This window comes from Dermacentor andersoni, chromosome 11, assembly GCF_023375885.2.
Source record: "Dermacentor andersoni chromosome 11, qqDerAnde1_hic_scaffold, whole genome shotgun sequence".
In the NCBI taxonomy this organism is placed as follows: domain Eukaryota; kingdom Metazoa; phylum Arthropoda; class Arachnida; order Ixodida; family Ixodidae; genus Dermacentor; species Dermacentor andersoni.
In genome coordinates, this window is record NC_092824.1 from 41,848,506 (window position 1) to 41,871,538 (window position 23,033).

The window sequence follows — 23,033 nt, forward strand, 5'->3', positions numbered from 1 at the left end:
AAGGATCACAAAAACAGAAATGCTTTGATAAACAAGCTTGCAAAGAGGCACAAGCCACCAACAGACTCTGCCTACAGTCTTGGGCATTTATAGGTATAGGTGTGACCTTTTGCTGAATGCACAATTGTGAGAGTGTGTAAGAGATATAAATTTTTTTTACAATTTAAATTCTGGGATTTTACGTTCCAAAACCGTGATTTGATTGTGGACCAATTTTGACCACTTGGAAAGCGCTACAACACAAGCACATTAAGTTTCTTGCATTTCAGCTCCATTGAAATGTGGCGACCACCACTGGGATTTGATCCCAATTTTTTGTTGTAGCCGTAAACTTTGTGGAAAGGACATATTTTGTTGTGGCCATGAACTCTGCACAACTTTATTTGCATAGGGAGGCCATTTGTGTGCCTTCTGTTCAACAAGGAACTAAAATAGGAATGTGAAGCTCATGGTGCTAGCTTTCTGGCATTGCTTTCAATGACTATGCATGATTTTGCAACCAATATCTCAATGTTATTTTTGCAAAATGGCCATATATATGTCATGAACTTGTTGCTGAAAGACAGGGCTACATGGTGGTGCAATTAATATTGCCATATTGTTAGCCCATTAAAAGTTACAGTGAACTGAAAGTTCAAACTCATTTTTCTCAGCTTCATTTTTTTGGACACCGCACACTGCCTTACGGGGGATCCTTATATGTTCTTTCGAAGTACCAGCAAAATGTTTGGTATCAATATATTTGTGTCGAATAGATCTAGCCGGTGATGCTATTTATTTATTTCTAAAGCTGCCGGCTAAATTTTAATTGCCACTAAATACAAACAAAAATTAGCAGAAATATTTGAATTATGTTTACATCTGTTATTTTTGCATTATAATTGCACTGAGAACAATAAAAATAGCATCACCGGCTAGAGCTACTCTCTGGCGTTCTGGCCATATACTTTGTTTTTCCTTTTGACAAAATTAAGTTTTTGAAAAGCCCCGTAAGAAATTGATTGAATTTCTGTATTAAAAGCTTTGCATCATTTGTTCTAATGAAGATATACAAAATCTAATTATATATTTGCAATCAGCAGAAAGAACTGAACAATACTGTTAAATATCATCCCGTTCACACTAAAATTAACAAAATTGGTTTTAAGACCCACATCTCCCCTTAAGGTGAGACCACATGTTCACTTGCTAGCTCACTCTCACTCCTGGCTGCTCCTGTATAGATGAATTGATAGACTTATTAAACTGTTGACAGTGCCTCTAAATGCAGCATTTGGATGTGGCTACTATATCCGTAGGACAAGTTGGTGCAATTCAAAGCCGATCCAGACCACTTAGCATGGCCAGAATTGAGCATAAGCGCTCACTCCAGTCCTGTCGTGCGCCAGAGCAAAAGCAATACAGTTGCATGTAGCTGTATCTGCTATGGAACATTGACACCGCACTCACTGCGATAAGCCTGCTCGCTGAGCTCATTGTGCCTCGCTGAGGTGCTCTGAGTGGTTTCCGGGCAGTGTCTTTACAATCGCTAGTAACCACAGCAGGGTGTGGCATTTCCTGAGGCACCTGACGTTTCTGTGCAGTTGCGAGTAAGAGCAGGAGCAAGAGAGAAAATCTTGGGACTTTTGCTCCTTGAATATGTGACTTTGCTTAGGTACTACAGAGAAGTTTCTATGCTCGCCTTGTACGCATTTGTCCCTAGGTGTGCCGGCATTGTGGAGTGGGGTTGAGGTTAGGCTCTGACACTGGCTGCCAGCATTGTAAAGCAGGTATGCAGTGGGAACGGATGCCCTATTTGGTGATCACTGTGTCTAAAGGTACATCGGACACTTTTCTCGCGGATGCAGCGTTGGTGCCAAGTCAGTCATGCTGGATTATACCTTTTTCGCGCCTTGCAGTGCTCTATGCTAAAAAACAAAAACAAAACACTGATTTTTCTTGGGAAGCAGTAGGGGCTGTAGTAGAGGCTAGGCATGCTCTCCTGGAGCACTATCTTTGCTCTTGCAGGCTTTTCATATGCTGCTCTCCGTGACATTTCAGCAGCATTTTTGAATGATCCTCTTTGAGTGAAATAACGTATTTACTCGCATAATGATCGCACTTGCCTAATAATCGCACCCCTGAATTTTGTCGTCAAAATTCGATTTTTTTTTATTTCCCGCGTAATGATCGCACCCAGAACTTGCCGCAGCGATATGTCGTGTGCCAAGTCTAGCTAATAATGATTGCGCTTACCATCTGTTGAATGTTACGCGAACGACTATTCAAGACGAACCAGGCGGTCTGCACGCACCAAACACTCTTAAGTAGATGCCTCATTTCATTACTTTCATCACTTTCCACACTTCCATGACAAAAAGAGGTACAACCAAACTTTCCTTTATTATGTGTAGGCTTTATAATGGTCATGGTCAACAACAAAAAAAGACGCCTTTCGATTCTTCTCGTCTGCACTCGTGGGCAAGCAACAAATCGCAAGCGGCAACGATAGTAGCCACGTTTACACTGATACGTTAAAAGTGTACCTTATTCATACGCCAACGCTTGTAACACAGCTAAGATATTCACCCACCCTTAGCGCAAACGTGCGGTATTAGGATAGTAGTGAAGACAGATGCCGCAGTTTCCGCAGCATGCCCGCCATGTGTTTCTATGTCGCTGGCAGCTAAGCACGCCCATGTGTTTCTGCCCCCTCAAAGTGGACATGGCTACGTTATTGCCGCAAACTTGCCGATATTAACGATATTATTCATTACTGATAAGGAAAAAAACTGTTTCAATGCATGTAATGTACTCGCGAGAAGAAAAAAAAATTGCGTTCGGCGCTTTCGGCTTGCTCAGCTGGCCGCCATTTTTGTTTTGGTGTCCGGCACCCGCATCCCGCAGCAAACGGGAGACGAAAAAAAAATTTTTTTTTTCGCGGGAAATTTAACCCGCGTAATGATCGCACCCCTGAATTCGCGTCAATTTTTTCTGACAATAAAGTGCGATCATTATGCGAGTAAATACGGTAAGCACACGGCACCTTAGCAACTGCGGATGGACACTATTGCCTGAAACACCACAGGCGACGCTTTGATGTCATGCCATGAGGATTAGGCACTGTGCCTTCTAGATTTTATGTGGCCGGGCCTCATTATATGCGGCCTGGCCTCTACTACATGGTCCCTACTTCTCCCCTGGGAAAATCGGTGATGTTATATTGAAGGCTGGCGCGAGGAAGATATCATCCAGCACGACTGACTCAGCATGAGCACTGCAAGCACAAGAGAGTTGTCCGTCACAGTGATCTTCAAATTGGGCATCGGTACCCACTGCGTCGCCTGTTTTACCGCGCCAGCATCCGGGCGTAAACTTGACCCCACTCGATAATGCAGGCACGCCCAGGGACCGATGCATACAAGACAAAGAAACTTCTCCTTAGTGCCAAGGCAGCGAGATATTCAAAGTGCAAATGCCCGCACATTTCACAAATGCCTGCCTAAATGCAAATATCCTACTGGAACAGGTTGTCTGCTTCCGAAGTTGCATATCCTTGAGGTGTGCCACGATCATGGCCGGAGCTCTTTCTGAGTGAACATAAATACAATGTTTCGTTCACTTGTCAGAAATTGTACCATTGCCATAATAAGTGTGAAAAAAATGTGGCTTGTTGCTTTGTGTGTCAAAGCTGCATGTAGCTATCTGGTAGACTAGGAGAGCAAAGGTATGCGACACTGTACTCCACTGTAAGTTTAGGAACAGCCTCAGAGTTTTGGTGCATTGTAGGTGCCAAAATCGAAAGTAATGGTATCTTCCTGAGCACACAAATTCAAATTTAAACTGCCCACCATGGTGACATTTCATACGTGGAGGGTTGTAGGTATGCCCCACTCTGCCGTAGCTTTCGCAGTGCAAAGGCATTGAAGGACCAGAAGCCCCGCGGAGGGGATCAGGGCGATCTTTGATTGCTTCTGCTGAATGTATTGTACTTCTTACGACAAAGTATTTCTGAAATAGTTTATTTTAACTTCAAACGCATTTTTTGAATGCAATAAAATGTGGTTCACGGCCTTTGAAATGTCGTTACTTTATGCAACGGGCAAGAAATTTTAGCATAAAAAGGAAACAACCTGGCACATCTAAACACGTAGCAGTTTAACTCGGCATACTATGATGCATACAGCTGCACGCTTAGTCTTGTGTATGCATCTTGTTAGTATGTTTACTTGTGTTTTAGTTCACCAGCTGTCTCAGTACTTTGCTTTGTTGCTTTACTACATTATATCTAAATTTTCTCCCTTCATACCTTCAGTTTATAACAATGGAATTTTTTGAATGTAGGTCAAGCACATAGAACTCGTTCTTTCAAAGCACTTTGATAATGTAACTTGTGGAAAATAGCAACTACTTCACTGTTCTCGTGAAAAGCAAGAACAAAGCCTTATTCTTATTGGTCCTACTTATTTTTATGACATCTTTAAACAGATTCACACCTACAGTTTAGCATTTGCGCAGGTCCTTGAAGCCTTTGAAATTGAAATGTGTTTTCAAGGCCCTTGAAAAGCCTTTGAATTTCATGAGTGATGCAATCTAAAATCGATTATGCGACTCACTTTCTATGGTGAATCAATGTGGACCTGGCAAACTTCCCACGTTAAAAACAATAGCATAAAAAGCTGACACCGCCGCGAGTGCTCGGGCATTTCGTTTCGTATGACTTGCATAGAACTGGAAAACCCCATACTGGGCAAGAGCAAGACACCGGCACTTGGTGTTGGCTCCCATCCCATGTTTATGGTGCTTTTATCACGCCTCGTTAGAAGCTAGAAGTAGGTAAGGAAGTTGCGAGTGATCAAGGCTGGACATTTTGAATATAACTTTTTGTATTTATGGTGCAGTAAAGCTACCTAAAGTGTTTTGGAAGTGTTATAGTAAAAAGTGGCACATGTGATGCTGTTCTGCAACCTGAAAAGGCTTTGGCTTGGCCTTGAAAGTCTTTGAATACCTGTGAACTTTTGTCGCCGAGACCTGTAGGAATCCTGGTACTTTTACATTTACCAGAGTGCTCTGGGACAACCAATCAAATGCGCCACGCATGCATTCCTGCTGCTATGAAATAAATCTTCTTGTGTTTCAGCGGTGATGCTGCGGGTGCTGCGGGTGCAGCTAGAGGTGAGGCAACAAAATAGAGAGCTGCATCATGAGCTGCAGCAGCTGAGGCACGAGGTACGGGTCATGTCTGAGAGGCTACATGAAATTGAGTCTCTTGACAGGACCCGTACCATGCCTCAACCTGCCCAGCGTACGGTGCCTGTAAGTCTGCCTCGGCTGCCTGCCAACAGCTTGGAGGAACTAGAGGCAGCCGAGGCAGCGGTAGGCGACGAGACTGTGGCTGCCACCTTGGTTTGTACTGCCCATTAATTTTTAATTGTAAGGCTATGTAACATGTGGATGTTCTGTGCTGTTTCATGAACCATGCTGTGGGTTCTATGTTAACTACCTATTAAGCGTCACACACACTGAAGATTTTATAGAAATAATTCTTTTTCCCTGCTGTACAGCTTCTAATGGCATATCTGGACTGCGCCTACATTCTTTAGCATCCATCTATAAATGTAAGTGTACACTAGTATAGCAGTGTGCCAGTGGCTGCCAGGATCAAATATGTGAGCTCACCAACGCCATAGCCACTAAGCTACCTTAGTGGCTTGCTCTTTCTGTAGAGATACATTTATGACTAAAGAATAGGTTGTTGAGATGATAAAAAGCATTGCTGACACAAAGGGCAAACTGTGCCAGCTTTCTGTAAAAGGACGCAATGCAGAACACTTGTGAATAAATTATTTTTGTTGGACTAGTTGATCCATTGTGAATGATAAATATCAGTACAAACAAGTGGGACACGGTACAGAAAAAGAGGGGCGGTAACTGTATTGAAATCATTTTAATGTGCAGTTTCCTGAAAAAAGAAATATTTTGAAAATTGCATTACAATTGGATATGTGATCAAAACAGCATTTGCAGACTCTACTGTACAGGCTGTTGAATTGCCCCATTGCTTGCATACTAACCAGCACTATCACATTTTTTTCTTCTGCTACAAGTCCATGAAACAAACTCCTCAACTATGTAGTTTCATGCAGTGATTCAAAGCATTTTCCAAAACACTAGCAATTACTTTAGGGATGTAAACACACATACACTGCAGCCACTGTTACTTTTTATTCCGCTACTTACATTTTTCAGCACCTTGTTTTATCTGCTTCTATGCTACAGTATGTATGAGTATTCATTATGGGCTTATTTTCCATGCCTGAATGCCAAAGGTTAGGTAGGAAAGCCAGTCAACTTGCAAACAGCTCGAACCATTGCATATGAACATTCATGGTGAAAACAAATGCCAACCATAGTGAATAAGGCTCCCACAAAGGGGTCAAAACATTGTTTTAAGTATTTTTTCACCTTGGTTGCCATCTGTTGTTTTTCACCATGCTCCTTCCTCATCATGTTAGACCTGCAATAAATGTAACGTTGACCAAAATAATGTTGTCAAAGGGGTTAGATGTTCTGGCTTCTGTGTAGAAGCCGAAACGTCTAATCCTTTTGACAAGCAAGTCAAAGCAAGTGTCAAACCTTCCAATGTCGTAAGTGGCTACCTTCTGTGCCATGATGTGATGGGGGAGAAAGCTGAGCCAAACCTGGCTGTAGAACATCTATTGTAATAAATTATTTAGCGCGCTCTGGTGTTTGCCAGTATAATTCTGGGGTTTTAGAGTCCCGGACTTTTACTTAAAGGGATAGACAACTGCTCAGAACATTAATTGAGAAAACCACACTTGTGAAAATATTTCCTATCCTACTGGGTAAAACGAGCCATCTTTTTCTCATTAAACATGTATTTATATTCTTCGTCCTTTGCAAAAAGTCGTGGAAAATGACCTTTGACTCCTCATGCAGCAAGAACATATTCATAACAGCCCTGAAGAGGATGGAAAACTCGGGTCGTGTTAGTATTAATTTATGATAAATGAGGAACAGCGCACTGAAAACAGAAGATGAAAGGAAACGTAGACACACCACAACTTCACTTTCAACTGGAATATTTATTGAATGAATGAGTTAATATACACTTGAACTGCATATTCACCTGCACGGCACTGAACAATTCATGACGTGCATTTGTGGTTAGATTAGGTGACACAACAATAATGAATTAACAAAAAGCCAGTTTGCTGCTTGGCTATCAACAATTTGCGTGGTCTACAGCAGGAATTGCTTTTTGTTGGAGTGCTATTGAAGGCTGGCTAATGCATTCTGGTCCTGCTTTCTGTATTCTATAAGCCTCACAAATTTGACATGTCAATTGGTCTGGGTGGCGAAAAAGAATCTAGGTCATGGTGAATTCTGCAGTGCACCCATAGTCACGGCAATGCATTGCCAAGTGCGAGGAGCAAACAGTGCCTTTCAATCCATTTTGGTGCTCCCTCACGGGCACGTTTACACACTGCACTAATTGTCCCACGTACACTTGGCCACACCTGAGGGGGATGCTGTACATGATTGCAATGGTGCAGGGCATAAACATATCAGTTTGCCTAACAGGGCAGACATCTTTTGCATTTGCACCTATTTCCACATGTTTTCTTACACTGCGCAGACACTACCCACTTTTTTTTTTGCTATAAAAGACCACATCTAGGCCATGCCAAGATCCCACCTTTTGCAACCTTTGCAAAAGCTGGTGGAAGTGTGGCATAATGGCTACCTTCTTCCTTTTCCTTTGCTGAAAAGAAAAAAAAAGTTTCTTTTTAGACTAAGCAAATCGTTGATAGCAGAGCAGCACGCTGGTTTTGATTTTTGTTAATTCATTGGTGTTTGGTATCATGTAAGCTAACCCCTAATGCACGTCACGAATTGTTCACTGCCTTGCAGGCACATGTCCAATTCAAGTGTGTATTAACCTATTCGTTCAATTAATTTTCCACTTGAATTTTCCAGTTTGTGATGTGTTTATGTCTCCCTTCATTTTCAGTGCGCTGTTCCTTATTTACCATGAATCTGAGAACTATCGCGTGACTTTCCATTAGTGTACATGGTTCATAATATGTTTATTAGTACTGAAGTGCAGTCCACTTTTTCTGTTATTGCTTTCATTTAGAATGTGCAGACAAGCCTTTGTTAGTCGCGAGTATAAAAGTGGCGCTGCCTTTATTTTCGATGAGTTACCATATTTACTCGCATAATGATCGCGCTCGCGTAATGATCGCACATCTGAATTTTGTCGTCAAAATTAGATTGTTTTGTCTAGCTAATGATCATGCTTACCATCTGTCGAATGCTGTCAAATGCTATCCAAACGACTCTTGAAGACATACCAAGCGGTCTGCACATACCAAACATCCTTAAGCAGATGCCCCATACCATTCCTTTCATCACTTTCCGCACTTTCATGAAAAGAAAAGCTACAACCAAACTTGCCTTGGCTTTATTATTTGTAGACTTCATTATGGTTTACAAACAACAAAAAAGGCGCCTTTCGATTCTTCTCGTTTACTCGTGGGCAGGCAACCGCAACTAGTCTCGAGCGGCAACTATAGTGGCCATGTTTACACTAATACATTAGAAATGCACCTATTCACACGCCGACGCTTGTAATATAGCTAAGATATTCGCCTACCCTTAACGGAAACATGCCGTATTAGGATAGTGAAGACGAAATGCAGAAGTTTCCGCAGCATGCCTGCCATGTGTTTCTATATCACTGACGGCTACGCGCACCCATCTGTTTCTGTGCCCTCAAAGTAAACATGGCTATGTTATTGTCGCAAACTTGCAGATATTAACGATGCTATTCATTACTGATAGAGCAGAAACTGTTTCAATGCACGTAATAGACTCGCAAAAAGAACAAAAATCTCATTTGGTGCGTTCGGCTTGCTCCGCCGGCCGCCATATTTATTTTGGTGTCCCACACTGTTACAGCGGCAGCCGCCTGCTTGTTGACCTGTTGTAATCCCGCAGCAAAATTATTTTCGCGAGAAATTTAACCCGCGTAATGATTGCACCCCTGAACTTGCTACACCTTTTTTTGACAAGAAAGTGCAGTCATTATGCGAGTAAATGCGGTAGTTGGCTTGGCAAGTCTATCAACAAAATAACGACAACAGGAGCCAGCCAGCCATGACGCAGGTGTAAGGTTTGGCAACGCTAACTTACTGTACCAGCTTTTTATTTTCCAAAGTGGTTGACAAGGTCAAAATGTAGATGGTTGATCACAGTTGCGCTGACTCCTGTGAAAGTAGAATAAATGGGATGCTTTCATAATTTGCAAAGTGGGCTATCTGCATTGCTCTCACTTCTCGGTGTTGTGTTGCTAGAGGAGGGACTCTTCTTTTTTAGAGGCTGCTCAAATAGAAATATTCTTTACAAAATATCCACAGTAACATTGCTGAGAGTGAGTGTTTCGTTACAGTTTAAAGAAATTAAGTCCCTAAAAGATTGTCAGTCCATTTAACAAAAATATGAAAAATCCGGAAATATCATGTTGGTATGTCAGTAGCTGTTTTGTGCCATAAATGTGTGCGTATTTCTCTTTCCCGCACACTGATATTGCATCTCCTAATTATGCACTGCAAATTTGCATGCGAATAGAATTGGTGCGCTTACAGTAATTTTAATGATGGTGAAAGCTTGGCAAGGTAGTTACTATGCATTTGATTATCCTTAGTACTGTAACCATGTTTCAAACATGAAATGTACTGAACAGACAGATCTGATACACTTCGTGTTTGTCTTCCAGTAACACAGGTGTTGTGGAGCACATTTACAATCAAAGAGCACTGCCTTGCAACCCTCTTGTAGCAAAAATGTCTTGCTTTGCACTCGGCTAAAAATTATATTCTAGCAGTATTGGGCTTTTTTCAACATGAAGACACTGCCGCATAAGTGCTCATTTCCACATTTCTGATTTTTTTTTTCCAGCGCAAGCACCTCCTACAGATAGGAGGGACGTCTCTGCGCGAGGTGGCATCGAATGCCATGAAGGCTGTAATGGCACATCCGGTGCAAGTGCTTTACAGCCTTCATGGCAGAAAAGGCAAACGAGCCTTCATCAACTTGAAGCTTTGCCGTATAGTCACAGGTAAGGTTTCCTTGGCCATCTTCTTGCATTGTTGAAGTCTTGTGTATACAGCCGAACTTTCCATTGAATGACTTGCATAGCAAAAGATTATATCCTGGCGAAAATCCTATGTTTCATATGAATTGTGAACCTCTACAGTGAACGAATTTAGGCGTCCCTGTGAGCTGGTTTCATTATTTACTATGAAATCCACATAGCGCATCCACCACGGCCATCGCAGATGTAACTAAGATGTGCTCTGGTGCTAGTGCCAATGGCAGCGTAGCTGAATTGCTTGACAAGCATGCCGATGGATTGCTAAACTAGTACTCTGTTGTAATACATCAGCGGGCGAGACGGTTGATGAATATGTCTCGGTTGGTAAGAACATGGTATAATGATCACTGATGACATCAATGCTATGTTAGGGTGGAAAAGCAGGAATGCCAACAAAGGCAACAGGGATGAATATCCTGTAAATGGATCAAGAATTTTGATGGCGAGGAAGGTGCCAGCAGCATTTGATGGTCTGCAGCTTTACTTTGCATAGCTCCTGCATTTTGCCGCAGAACATGCTGTGAACCTCAATTCAATAAGGTTCGCTGCAGTTGCTCATTCTCTCGCATGAAGTGTGCGCTAAAGACTTAACAAGTCTCTTGAGTTCATAATGAAGGTTTTCGTTTAATACGTCTGGCCTGCTCTATTCTGAGTGATCTTTATGGTGCATGATATTTGCAGTGAAGTTACTTAGGATGAAGGATTTTGAACGTCTCAAGCACACTGTGTGTTGTATGTACTATTTGTGGTCTTTATGTTTGTGTGCGGATGTTGTCTGTGAGAAGGGCCACGTCGACGTCGTGGAGGCGCAGAGCTTCCTAAAGAAGTGGTTGCCGGGGTCTGTGGACAGGGGTGGCGGCAGGAAGAGGCGTTTCGCCGAAACGTTTGCAGCAGAGGAGCCCAATGATCCCTGCCTTCAGGACAGGGATCATTGCTTGACCAGTGCTGCCCTCTCCCTACCCCACCCTTGCCCTCGGAGCCCTGGCCCGTCCGACCCCAGCCAACACCTCCTAGACTAGAAGGCCTGAGTGCTCGGCGAGTGACGTCATGGAGAAGAGGCCAGCGGCGCAATGGGGATGCGGGTTGAATGAAGGGATCGCGGCTTGTTCACCTAGCAGCAGTATGCTTCCATTGACCACTCCACATTTTTTCTTCAGTCTGAACTGCAGAATGAGCAGCAGACACTAGAGGCACAGGTACAAAGCAGCTATGTAAAGCTTGTGCAGGTATTGATTCCAGGAGCTTTTATAGTGACGCGCTTTGTCGTCTTTGTAATGTACGTTTCTTGTGAATTATTATTACTATTTATTATACCCCATACTTCATACCTATTACTTTAAATAAATTGAATTCATAAAAACCTCTCCTTCTGTATTTTGTACTTATGGTTTTTATGGCACGGCAATGATGAATGTAAAGCACTCGATTAGCTTCACAATTGCGTATGAACAATTTTATTGGGGACACATGTATTTATTCCAATCTAGATTATGCTCAAACGAATAATTTCGCTTTCGACGCACTAATTACTGCAGTCCACAAATTTACAACAACTCAAATGAGTTTACAAATGGGATATAAAACATTTGTGCAGCTATTTACACGGAAACAGCTGCCTTACTGCGCAGAGTTTCAGCTTTTCTCTTCCTTGCCTTAGCATTGGCATCCAATATTTTGTCATTCATCTTGCAGCAGTAGTTCAATAAAATATGCGTGCTACACCACAAAAGGTGCCTTAACACAAATTCATATTTATGTCTATCCTCGCAGGCGTCGAACTCTGAGGAATCGTCACTTTATGTAAAGGCACTTGCTGTAATTGAGCAATTAACCTTTCCGTATTTTTCAAAAGCAACTATGTAAAGAAGTTCTGAACATCTTACCCTTGAGTGCGCTAATACAATGAAGTCTGCACGTGGTAGTGCCCTAATCCAGGCACTCTAGGCTTCATATTGCAGAAACTTGAAGACATTATTTTTCTGCCCTGATTTGTACGTGTAATTGCTCCGGCAATTGGGCACGCAGCACTTATTAGGCATATCTTGGCACGGCACTCCATATTCCGGGGCAATGAAGACTCGCGGTACACACAATCGCAAGCACACCACAAGTGTTGAGACTACATGCACTGGTCACGTCGAGAAAAAATTTGCGTTTGGAAGCAGCATGGCCGTTTAGCTAATAGTATAGGCAGTAAGCCCGCACACAAGTAACAATTTGGCTGAGCACTGGCTATGCTGGAAAAACATTGGATACAAAATGGCTGAGCACTGGTTATGCTGGAAAACCATTGGATACAACATGGCTGAGCACCGGCTATGCTGGAAGAACATTGGGTACAAAATGGCTAAACACTGGCTATGCTGGTAAAACATTGGATACAAGATGGCTGAGCACCGGCTATGCTGGAAAAACATTGGATACAAGACGGCTGAGCACCGGCTATGCTGGAAAAACATTGGGTACAAAATTGCTGAGCACTGGCTATGCTGGAAAAACATTGGGTACAAAATGGTTGAGCACTGGCTATGCTGGTAAAACATTGGATACAACATGGCTGAGCACCGGCTATGCTGGAAAAACATTGGATACAAAATCGCTGAGCAGCGGCTATGCTGGAAAAACATTGGGTACAAAATGGCTGAGTACTGGCTATGCTGGAAATACATTGGATACAAAATGGCTGAGCACTGGCTATGCTGGAAAAACATTGGGTACAAAATGGCTGAGCACTGGCTCTATGCTTGAAATACATCGGATACTACAATGGCAAAATGTAGGGCCAATGTTGGCTTGAACATTGGCTGGACCTTGGATCGGGTTGCACTTTGCCAAAATGCCAAGATTGGGCCAACATTGGCACCAATTTTTGCCAGCATTGGGCCATGGTTGGTCCAATGCTGGTGTGCTGCCTTGGTGCACTTCAAGTTTCAACACGCACTCCTCGACACTATCTTGTCTGGGTTGCAGCGCAGGCCATTGGCTTCATCTGCGAGACCTACTGCTCCCGCCCCATCGTGTGGCCATCTTGCTGGGTCCTGCTCGACCCACCTGATTGACCCCGGCCTACCCCGGGCAGCGACCGTTACGACCTGCAGCGTCACCGACCTGCCATGTCGGCTACTTGGCCTACCGTGGGCCAGACATGCGGAAGCTCACTTGCTGTATTCAATAAAACTCGCCCGCGCTGCGGATGGTAGCCGGAGCGGTCGGTGGGTGGTTTGGGGGGTTTGTTGGATTTCTCATTAGGAGCACAATTTCCAACCTGCGCTTAACTACTTCTCTTCTTCCTCATACTCAATTTTTTCCTCTAAACTTCTACAGGCTTGCCTACAATTTTTTTCTTTCAATAATTGGCTTTTCTATAAATTTTATTTGGGATGGCATAGGCTTCCCCTATTCATTTATTTTGATTGGTTTACGCCTGCCATACCTACCTGGGGGTGCGGGCTTCCCCACTTTATTTTTCTTTCTTTTTCCTTTACGGGGACACACAAAGCCTTGTTGTAAGCGAATGTTACGTACGGCAGGACCGCATCCCACGTCTTGTGCTCGACGTCGACCTATATTGCTAGCATGTCGGCGAGGGTCTTGTTCAGGCGCTCCGTGAGACCATTCGTCTGCGGGTGGTAGGTAGTTGTCCTCCTGTGGCTTGTCTGGCTGTACTGCTGAATGGCTTGGGCGAGCTCTGCGGTAAAGGCCATTCCTATGTCGGTGATGAGGACTTCTGGAGCACCATGTCGCAGCAGGATGCTCTCGACGAAAAATTTCGCCACTTCGGCTGCGCTGCCTTTCAGTAGAGCTTTAGTTTCAGCGAAGCGGGTAAGCGAGTGAGATAGTCCGTCGGCACTACGATCCACTTATTTCCGGAAGTTGATGTCGGAAACGGTCCCAACAAGTCCATCCCGATTTGCTGAAAAGGTCGGTAAGGAGGCGTGATCGGCTGCAGTAATCCCGCTGGCCTTGTCGGTGGTGTCTTGCGTCGCTAACAGTCTCGGCATGTCCTGACGTAGCGGGCGACATCGGCGGTTAGGTGCGGCCAGTAATACCTTTCTTGTATCCTCGATAGCGACCGGCAGAAATCAAGGTGCCCTGCGGTGGGATTGTCATTTAGGGCGTGCAGTACTTCTGGACGCAGCGCCGACGGAAGAACAAGAAGGTAGTTGGCGCGACTGGTGAGAAGATCTTCTTGACCAGTAGGTTGTTTTGAAGCGTGAACGAAGACAATCCACGCTTACATGCCTAGGGACAGCGTTGGTGTGCCCTCCCAAATACTCGATTAGGGCTTTTAGCTCCGGGTCCCCTCGTCGTTGTTCGGCGAAGTCTTCCGCGCTTATTATTCCAAGGAAAGCGTCGTCATCCTTATCATCTTGCGGCGGCGGGTCAATGGGGCGCGTGATAGGCAATCGGCATCTGAGTGTTTTCGTCCGGACTTGTATGTTACAGTGATGTATTCTTGTAGTCTGAGGCTTCACTGTGCCAGCCATCCTGAAGGGTCCTTTAAGTTAGCTAGCCAACACAACGCGTGATCATCGCTGACCACTTTGAATTGCCTGCCATATAGGTAAGGGCGAAATTTCGCTGTAGCCCAAACGATGGCGAGGCATTCCTTTTCCGTTGTAGAGTAATTGCCTTCCGCTTTTGACAACGACCGGCTAGCGTAAGCTATCACGTGTTCATGTCCATCTTTTCTCTAGACTAGGATGGCACCGAGGCCTAGACTACTGGAGTCAGTGTGGATTTCGGTATCGCCGTGCTCGCCGAAGTGCGCAAGTATGGGCGGCGACTGCATGCGTCGTTTGAGTTCTTGAAATGCGCCGGCCTGCGGCGTTTCCCACTTGAACTGGACGTCACATTTAGTTAGCTGTGTCAGCGGCTCAGCAATGCGTGAAAAGTCCTTGACAAATCGCCTGTAGTAGGCACACATGCCAAGGAATCTACGCACTGCCTTCTTGTCGATGGGCTGCGGGAACTTTGCGATGGCAGCTGTCTTCTGCGGGTCGGGGCGGACTCCAGACTTGCTGACGACGTGGCCTAGGAACAGAAGCTCAATGTAAGCGAAGCGGCACTTTTCTGTCTTCAGAGTGAGCCCTGATGCCTTGATGGCCTCGAGTACTGTTGCAAGCCGCCTAAGGGGATCGTCGCAATTTCCGGCGAAGGCAACGACGTCATCCAAGTAAACGAGACAGGTCTGCCACTTCAATCCCGCTGAAATTGTGTCCATCACACGCTGGAATGTTGCAGGCGCCGAGCACAGTCCAAATGGCATAACCTTGAACTCGTAGAGGACGTCTGGGGTGATGAAGGCGGTCTTTTCGCGATCTCTTTTGTCGACTTCTATTTGCCAATAGCCAGACTTGAGGTCCATCGACGAGAAGTATTTAGCGTTGCGGAGCCGATCCAATGCGTCGTCTATCCGTGGGAGGGGGTATACGTCCTTCTTTGTGATCTTGTTCAGACGATGATAATCGACGCAGAAACGTAGGGTTCCGTCCTTTTTCTTTACCAGGACAACAGGGGATGCCCTCGGGCTTTTCGACGGCTGGAGGATGTCGTCGCGCAGCATTTGGTCGACTTGGTCTCTTATAGCTTCACGTTCTCGCGGCTAAACTCGGTAAGAGCTCTGGCGGAGTGGTCGAGCGCACTCCTCGGTGATTATGCGATGCTTGGCGACTGGTGTTTGTCGAATCCTGCATGACATCGAAAAGCACCTTTTGTATCGTCGGAGAAGACTTCTGATCTGTTGCTGCTTACTCATAGGAAGACTTGGATTCACGTCGAAGTCTGGTTCGGGGTCAATGCTCATCGGGGTAGATGCGGCTGAATCCGAGAGGACAAAGGCATTGCTGGTTTCCACAATTTCCTCGATGTATTCGATTGTCGTGCCCTTGTTGATGTGCTTGCACTCTCGGCTGAAGTTGGTTAGCATAACTTCCACTTGCCCTCCGTGGAGTCGAGCGATCCCTCTTGCGACGCAAATTTCACGGTCTAGCAGTAGACATTGGTCGCCTTCGATGACGCCTTCTACGTCAGCCGGTGTTTCGGTGCCGACCGAAATAACGATGCTGGAGCGAGGCGGGATACTCACTTGATCTTCGAGCACTCTCAAGGCGTTGTGACTATGAAGGCTCTCCGGCGGTATCACTTTATCTTCCGACAACGTTATTGACTTCGACTTCAGGTCGATGAGTGCGCCGTGTTGGTTCAGGAAGTCCATACGGAGAATGACGTCTCGTGAGCACTGTTGGAGGATAACGAAGGGGGCAGGGTAAGTCCGGTCATGAATGGTTATTCCTGCCGTGCAGGTTCCAGTCGGCGTGATGAGGTGTCATCCAGCGGTGCGAATTTGAGGGCCTTCCCGTGCGGTCTTAACTTTCTTCAACTGGGCGGCGATGTGTCCACTCTTGACAGAGTAATCAGCCCCTGTGTCCACTAAGGCGGTAACTGCGTGGCCGTCGAGAAGCACGTCGAGGTCGGTGGTTCGTTGTCTGGCGTTGCAGTTAGGTCTTGGCGTCGGATCACGGCTGTGTCGTGTTGAACTGAAGTTGGAACGTCGCGTCGTCAAGTCGTCTTTCGTCGGTGTAGTCTTTGCTTCGACACTTCGTCGGGACGGCGGCGTGTCGTTATTTCGTCGAGGTAGTTTCTACGGCCTATTCGTCGGCGGCGGAGGATCTTCGTCAGTTCGACGAACAGCAACCGCACCTCCATCGGTTGCTGCTTTTAGTTTTCCGGATATGGGCTCGCAGAGCGGCCCCAGGCTGGGCCGGCGTATGGTCGGCGCTGCGGCGACAGGTAGCGGCCTGGTGACGGCAACCGGGACGCCCGTTGAGGGCTCGACTGAGTAGCCGCGAGGTAGTCGGCGATGTCACGAGGGCGTTCCCCTACCCGAGGGCGCGGTGCGTTGACGGCGAACGCTCGCGATCCCAGGTCGTGGTATGGGCCACGGCGGTACACATGGCCGGCTTCCCCGCAGTGGTAGCAGAGCGGGTGGTGGTCAGGAGCGCGCCAAACGTCTGTCTTCCCCGGGTAGCGGCGCTAGGCGACGGGTGAGCGTGCTGGCGGCGGCGGCAGTAGTCCACGGAATTGCGGCATTACAGGGCCCTGGCGCGGTCGCGGAGGGGGACATTGACGGCGGGCGATGGTGGCATAGGTCATCGCTTCTGGCTGGGGCTGCGGTAATTGAGGTTGCACCACAGGAACCCCAAGCGATCGCTGAACTTCATCTTTCACGATGCTGGCGATCGAGGCCACTTGAGGCTGCGACGAAGGCAGCACCTTGCGCAGTTTTTCGCGCACAATGGCCCTGATGGTCTCGCGCAGGTCGTCGGTGGCCATTGATTGAACTACGGCGTAGCTTGTTGGCTTGGTGTGTCGGTCGGATTGCTGGTTCCCCAATTGCAGTGTCTTCTCGATGCTCATCGCCTCCCGAATAAACTTGTCGAAGGCCTTCAGTGGGATTCTTACCATTCCGGCGAAAAGTTCCTCCTTTACACCACGCGTCAGTAGGCGGACTTTCTTCTCCTCGGACATTTCCGGGTCGGCGTGGCGTAACAGACGGGTAGTTTCCTCAGTGAAGATCGCGATCGTCTCATTCAGCAGCTGCGCTCTGGTCTCCAGTAGAGCTTGGGCTCGCTCTTTTCGCAACGACGCTTGTAAATGTTTGCAGGAAGCCGCTTCGGAACAGGTCCCACGTCGTCAAGGTGGCTTCTCGATTCTCGAACCACGTCCTGGCGGCGTCTTCCAATGCAAAATAGACATGTCGCAGCTTGTCGTCACTTTCCCAGCTGTTAAACGTAGCGACCCTCTCATACGTTTCCAGCCAGCTTTACGGGTCCTCAAATGTGGAACCGCGGAACGTTGGTGGCTCCCTGGGTTGCTGCAGCACGATAGGGGACGCTTGGGCTGCCATGGGGTTGCCTTGGTCACAATCTTCTTGGTCTTCTCAGGTAGACGTCCGCGCTCCGGGGGCAGCTGTTGAAGACGGCGGCTTGCTCGATGGTCCGGGACTACGTTGGTGTTTTCTTTGCGGTCCGGGATTGGATCACGGCTTCTCGGGGGCGTCCGGTACATGAACAAAAAGCACCTCCACCAGATTTCACGTGGTGGTGACGTTGAAGAACACAGTAGCAATACTGTGAACGACAAAACTAACTTTTATTGGGCGAACCTGTGCCCACAAGAGAGGCTACACTTATAGCACAACGATAGCGGCGAACACGGTCGGCGATCGTCGAAAATCTGATCAGCGGGTCAAGCGCTTCGGCTTTTATAGATCAGTCATCGAATTTTCCAGATTAACCGCTGGGACCCGCGTGTCTTCCACAAAGTTCTACACTATTCGCGTCGCGCATACATGCAATCAGATTACACAAGTTGCGGTGAAAGACAGTGGACGGAACCATCGATAACATTCCAGAAACTTCTTTTACATGCAGGCGCGTCCTTCGCTGTGCGATAACATTTGTTAGGTGGCGAAACGTGGTCGCTAGATAAAGATAAGTACACGTGTCAATATGCATCATATCTACAACAAAGAGAGGAGAACTCACAGGGTAGTAAATAAACTTAAAAACACACCGGCGCATAAAGTAGCGTACGTGGACGCCGCTTGAGGCAGAGACGGGGCTGCGGTATCCACGGTGGTTGATGGCGAAGGTTGCCGTAAGATGGCGTGCTCCACGTGCACGAGGGACGCCTCTACAGGCGAGGAGGTTGCAGTAGTGCTCGCTTGTGCGGGTACAAAAGCTGGAGTAAATTATGCGATATCAAATTAGCTATCCTAAATTTTAACAAAGGGAGAATCTCGGAAGAAGCCCTCCACATTCTACTCAAAAACCCTCCCAGGAGGGACATAACTTTTATTTGGGTACCGGCCCATGAAGAAGTCCCAGGCAACGAAGCCGCTCATGAACTCGCTCGAGCACTCTACCACTGGGCAACTCTAGAGCAGCCAGTTCCAGGGATCAAAGATAGCATCATCACGTACAGGGAAATTACAGATCATTAAAAAGCTGAAAGAAGAATCTTTCCGCCTGCCCATCAGTCTCTCTCTCAGGAGGACGCTCGCATTTGGCGGCGCCTCAAGAGAATCGATTATACATCACCACATTGGATCTAATTAACACAGACGAGGGACTATAACGACGCCCTTTGCAAAATTTGTAAGCAAAAAGGTACGCTAGACCTAATAATATGGTAGTGTGCTGGCTCCCCGGGGGCCAAGGAAAGCATGGACAGTAGAGAAGCCTGGGAGGCCTTGCTCCAAAGCGAAGCTGAAGACGACCAGCGTCAAGCAATCCCCCTGGCCCTTGAGGCCGTGAAAACTCACCATCCTCAACGCGCGGGGACTACTTCGTCCTCCCCCCCCCCCCCCCCCCTCGCTACGTGTAGATTGAGAGGCGGGCACCCCAGCTCGGTTGAATAATAAAGTTTTCAATCAATCAATCAATCAATCAATCAATCAATCAATCAATCGAGCCTACCTCCTGGTGGTTCCAAAAGACTTGCGTGACGATATTCTGTTCGCTTGCCACGACGAGCCGACATCTGGTCACTTAGGCTCCTCACGAACGCTTGCCAGAGTGCGCGAGATCTAGTACTGGTCCGGTCTTTCGGCAATCATCAAAAAGTACGTTGAAGGCTGCCGCGGATGTCAGTGGCGAAAGTCATCGCCCATGAAGCCCGCCGCGTTATTGCAAGCCATCGAACCACCTCATCGGCCATTCGACCAAGTCGGCTTGGACATTCTTGGGCCTTTTCCTGTGTCAACCGAAGGTAACAAGTCGGCAATTGTCGCGACTGGCTATTTCACTCGCTATTCTGAGACAGAGGCGCTCTCACGAGCCGCGGCTTCTGAGGTAGCGCAGTTCTTCAAGAGCCGCATTGTATTGCGCCATGGTGCCCCACCCAGTGTAATCACAGACAGAGGAACGCGGTTCGAAGCACAGCTCATGGATGAAATTTTTCACTTTAGCAACAACAGGCATTGCAAGACGACTGCTTACCATCCGCAGTCCAACGAATTTACGGAGAGATTAAACAAGACCATCGCCGACATGATGCGTATATCGACGTGCAGTACAAAACATGGTGTCATATCTTGCCTTACGTGACCTTCGCGTATAATAGCGCCGTATAAGAAACTACGCACTTTACACCATTTCGTATCCTTTACGGCGGCCAAGTTCAGGCGATGCTGGACGCTGTGCTGCATGTCGTGTCAAGACGACAAGCTTCTAACTACTGACGCCGAAGAATTTGCTCAGTGCGCTGATGAAGCTCACCAGTTTGCGCGGCTACACATCGGTCAGGAGCAGCACGCAGATGCGCAGCTTTATAACATCTGCCACAGACAAGCATGCTACAGAACTGGCAACCAAGTGCGGGCGGTGGACTCACGTTCGCCGCCGTGGCCTTAGTGAAAACTCGCTCAGCCGCTATTTTGGCCCATACATAGCGCTGCGCCGCGTTAGTGACGTAAACTACGAAGTCGTTACGGATAGTCAGGTGTAGGCCACAACCTAGCCCTGACATTGTTCCCGTCGTACGCATCAAACCATATGTTGCAGGTTCGTGTTTATTTTTTTTCTTCGTTTCCAGCTAATGCCGTTGCCTCTTTGTTTCCTGAGACTCTACACGTCTCGCCTCACCACTGCTGTACTCTTTGCTGTAATTCAGTAATTGTAATATTTATAAATAAATTCAGTATTACTCACTGCTGTAATTGAGTTTCTTGACATTTACTAGGCGAACAAAATCACGTTTCTTAGCAGTACTCAGCAAGATCTTCGAAGCCGTTGCTAAACATTCAATCCAAGCATTCCGAAGCCGTAAAAAAAGGAATTGTCATGTCGTGCCTTAAGTCTTCACTCATCAGATCCTGCATGCACAAAATGAGTGCCAGTTTTATTGCGGAGTGCCGGCGCCTATTAGAAGCAGGTTATCCTAATGTAGCAGTGGCCACTGTGGCTGAGCGCCTAAAGAAGTCGGTTTCGAGGGGGACGGACGTTATTACAGAAAGCAGTAATAGCAAAAATAGAGTAGTGGCTATTCCGTACACTCCTTCAGTGCCGCACAGGCTTAAAAAAGTTGCAAGTAGATACGATGTTAATGTTGATTTCACTTCTCCCAATAAGCTAGGTAACATATGCGCTGCCGTACAGAGGAAAAAGGAGCAGGTAAAAGGCAAAAAAAAGAACAGATATTTGTCCAGTGAAGCACAATAAGAACAACAGTTTTACTGACTGTTGTATGGGTGTGGTTTATAAAATTTCCCTTAGCTGTGGCCAGTTCTACGTAGGGCGAACGGGAGGGTGTATCAATCAGAGGCTAATGGAACATAAAAGGTCCTTAACCGGTGGATCGCCTTCTAATCTTCCCTACATTGTCAAGATTGTAACTGCAGGCCAGAGTAAGATGAATGCGCGATATTGTACAGGCATAAGAAAGTAGATATGCGTCTTATGGTAGAGGCATGGCATATCTATAATATTGGAAGTACGTGCATGAGTCAGCCTTCGATGACTTTACATAACGAAGAGGTGAAGTGCCTTAACAGTTATCTCTCATGTAGACCGGCACATGTACCCGACTGACACGTGCTGATACCATTTCTGAGCTTGCGCAGAAGAGTTTTGTGTCTTCTTTCTTTTTTCATCTCAGTGCTCCTTTCAGTTGATAGTCGGCGTTCGTGTTGTCCACTTCTCTACTCTTGTGTAATGTCTGCATGCCTCACCTCTTTTTTGCATAATGAATCTTTACCAACTAGCTCAGATTTTTGTCGTTGTAAGCTGTACTTGTGTCTTTCCTGTCGCTGTGACTCTGCCTTTGCGCGAGCATCTGCCTTAACCATGTTATCTTATCTCTTTTTCTTACACGGCTTCTTCAACATCGAGCCGATTCTCCTTTCGAGGAAGGGAGAAGCTGCCACCTGCAGTAGTGGGCAACGCACAAGAGAAGACGCAGCAAGAACAAGAAGGAAGTAGCGTGCGTGCTACCCCCGCCCGCTCGATAGCCAGGTCCCACCGCCGTACTTTTCTGCAGCCAGCTATCGTCATTAAACGTCGCGAGCCCTCTTTGAAGACACGTGACCATATGTAGCAAACAAACAGCTCAGCAGGTGTGGTAGGAATAGGTCTCAAACACCACATCAAGCGAAGACGCACCGCAAGTACCGTCATTTTATCCTGTCTCCCACCGTCTACGCCAGACGGCAGCACCTAGTGTCGATAGTAGTGGTACGGCTCACACTCACGTTATGGTCTTTAAAATCAATATGACACTCAAGCTGGTCTTTAGCAGCGAGTAATAGAGAGGTCACCACATAACAAGAGGTAAAGGAATCGGTATGCAGTTTTATTCTGCCACGCCTTCAACAAGATGGCGGTTTGTACTTTCCCACAGAAAGATAGATGGCGCTTGACATATGGATATTCGCTATTCAATTTGAATGAACTCAGAGGAGCCAGGTCCACCAGGCTTGTTGAGATACAAAACGGTAGGTGTGTTGGATCACGAATCTGACGTGCGTACGCTTATGCTACATTTCATTCTGGCCTTCAATTCAGAGGAAGGATGTAAAAAGTTGTTTGTATTGCTGCTAGTATTAAAACAGTTTATATAAATTCCCACACTGAGAAAAAAAATTATGGCCCGGTGGATGCTCTTCTCGCCTCTTTCAAACTTCTTTGGCCGTACTAGTTTCTTAAAGACGTGGATTCCTGCTAGCCACGCAGCCGTATTCATCAAAAACACATTGAATTGAATTTAAGATTTAACCCTCTGTGGCAATTAGCTCACGACATTCCGCAGTTTGCCCTTATTCTTCCTCGTAGTCCAATTCCTCTTGTTTAGTAACTACACTTTTGGTCACGCT